The sequence below is a fragment of the Panthera pardus genome, unplaced genomic scaffold (genome assembly GCF_024362965.1).
Source record: "Panthera pardus isolate Hobbes unplaced genomic scaffold, ASM2436296v1 HiC_scaffold_176, whole genome shotgun sequence".
NCBI classification, from domain to species: Eukaryota; Metazoa; Chordata; class Mammalia; order Carnivora; family Felidae; genus Panthera; species Panthera pardus.
The window spans coordinates 2,501-5,000 of NW_026526739.1; the positions used below are offsets into that span (position 1 = coordinate 2,501).

General features: G+C 77.0%; 1 non-coding gene across 1 annotated transcript; it reads left to right on the plus strand.

Moving 5' to 3' along the window:
- The first annotated feature begins 801 nt into the window (after positions 1-801).
- LOC128777981 (5.8S ribosomal RNA) lies at positions 802-954 on the plus strand. The gene has a single exon (XR_008423254.1). It is a non-coding gene; the product is annotated as a 5.8S ribosomal RNA (ribosomal RNA).
- The last annotated feature ends 1,546 nt before the right edge of the window (positions 955-2,500 follow it).

Sequence of the window (2,500 nt, forward strand, 5' to 3'; positions counted from 1 at the left end):
GGTCAGCCCCGGCGGCCCTGGATGGGGGGGGGAGAAGAAGGGTCGTGTGGGGGTCGTGGGGGGGGGGAAGCGAGGGGCGTCGGGCGGCGGCGGTCTGTGGGGGGGGCGGTTAGCCCCCGTCGGAGCCTCCGTCACGGGCCGGCAGCGTCGGGGCTTTCGGTTGCCGTTTGTGGGTCCGGCCGCGGCCCCGGGGGGGCCGGCGTCGAGGTGGTTGGCGGTGTCGCGGGCTCCCTCGTCCCCCACCCACCTCGCCCGCCTCCATCCTGTCCAGGTACCTAGCGCGTCCCGGCGCGGAGGTTTAAAGACCCTTTGGGGGTCGCCCGTCCGCCTCGGGTCGGGGCGGTCGGGCCCGTGGGGAGCCGTGGAGGCTGGTCTTCCCGTGTCTCCTCCAGACTCCGCTGCCCGCCCCCCGCCGCCCCAGGCCGGGGCGCCGCCGCGCTTGCGCCCGCGCCACGGCCCTCCCCGGTTGCCGGGAGGGGGCTTGCCCGGCGGCTGCCGGGTGGTGCGTGAGCGTGTGCGTGTGCGTGCGCCCCGTGTCCCTTGGGTGTGTGTTGGGGGGAGGGGACAGGCGGGAACCCCCTGGGCGCCTGTGGGGTTGTTCCGAGCTCGCCCCGCGCGTCGTCCGCGTGGCGGGGCGGGCTGCTGGACTTGCCCTGTTCCAACCCTTCCGACCTCTCGGAGTCTGGTCTTTGTTGTCTCTCGCTGGCCGGCCGGAGGCACCCTTCGGGGATGTGCTGTGCCAGGTTGGGGGGGTCGCCCCTTTTCGGGGTTGGCCCTCCCGGCGATCACAAAAACTCGTACGACTCTTAGCGGTGGATCACTCGGCTCGTGCGTCGATGAAGAACGCAGCTAGCTGCGAGAATTAATGTGAATTGCAGGACACATTGATCATCGACACTTCGAACGCACTTGCGGCCCCGGGTTCCTCCCGGGGCTACGCCTGTCTGAGCGTCGCTTGCCGATCAATCGCCTCCCCCGGGTGGGTCTCTCTCCCGGGGGTAAGGCGCGGCTGGGGGTTCCCTCGCAGGGCCTGTCCCGCCGGCGCCCGCCCCTGCCCGAGTGCGCCCCGCCACGCCCGCCTGCGCGGCGGTTCGGTGTGCGGGGTCGTCTGCGGGCCGGGGAGAGGGTCGTCCTGGCCGCCGGGCCCTCCGTCCCCCTAAGTGCAGACGACGGTGGCCGCCGCTGCCGGCCCTCCCTCCTTCCTCCTCCTCCTCCTCCTCCTCCTCCCCGCCCCCTCCCCGGCCCCGTGTGTCCGGTCCCCGCCGCCTCCCTCAGCACCCCCCTCGCCCCCGCCTCGCCCCGCCGGGTCCGCTCGGCGGTGGCCTGTGTGTGGGACGTGGGAGGGCGTGGGACGGGGGCTGGGGGCCGGCGCCCGTGGGGCGGTGGCGTGGGGTGGTTGGGGGGGGGGGAGAGGTGGGGCTGGGGGGGAGAGGCCGAGGCGGCCGGTCGCCGCCCGCGAGAAAAGGGAAGGGCGAGGAGAGCTCGCGCCTGAGGGCCGCGGCCGCCGCCGCGGTCCCTCTGGAGGAGATCCCTCGTGCCGCACGCGGTCTTTGGGATCGCCGCCCGGGTCTCGGGAGGGTTTTGCGGTGCCCCGTGCCGCGCGGTCCCGCGGGCCGTCGTGGGGGGTGGAGGCGCGGATCCGGAGCGCCGTCGTTCTCGCCGCCTTGCCCCGGGCGGCGACCGCGGCGGTCCGGCCGTGGCCCCCTCCTCTCCCGGTCCGCGGCCGTGCGGTCGGGGGCCTGAGCCGCGGCCCCGCCCCCGCTCCCCGCCGGCGATCCCGGCCCCCTTTGCCCTGTCGGGGCGGCTCGCGCCGAGGCCGAGTCGCGCGCGGGGCTGCGCCCCGGGGATGCGTGCCCCGGCGGCGGCCCGCGGGACGCCGCGGCGTCGCCCGCCGCTGCGCGCTTCCCCCCGGGTTGCGGCCGCGCCGCACTGCGTGCCCCGAGCCCGCGTTGTCGCGGTGTTGGGGGGGTGTTGGTTCTCCGCGGGGGTCTCTGTGGCTGGAGGCGTGCCGCGCCGTCCGCCGGGCCCGGTCCGGGGCCGCGGTGGGAGCGCGGGGCACGTGGGACGTGTGTGGGGGGAGGCCGGGTGCGTCGCGTGGGGGGAAAAGGGCCGGCGGTCGGGGGCGACCGCCGCGCTCGGACCCCCCCCACGCCCGCGCCCGCTTCCCCCCCTCGCTCCCCCGCCCCGCGCCGCTCGCCGCGGTTCCCCCTCCGGGGTCGTCGCGAGGCGGCGCGTCCCGCGCCTCGGGCCCTGCCCGACCCCCCGTTCCTCGCCCCCCCCCTCCGCCTTCCAACCCCGGCAGGGCTCCCGCCTGTGCCGCCGGCCCGTGCTCCCGCCTGCCCGCCCGCCGTTCCGCCGTGTCCGTCCCGCGTGCGCGCACCCTGCCTTCCCCGTCCCCCCTCCCCTCCCGGCTCTCTCCCCTCCCGCGCTCTCGCTCTCTCTCTCTCTCCCTCCCTCCCTCGCGGAGGGTTTGGAGGGGAAAGGGGGTTGTTGGTGCGTT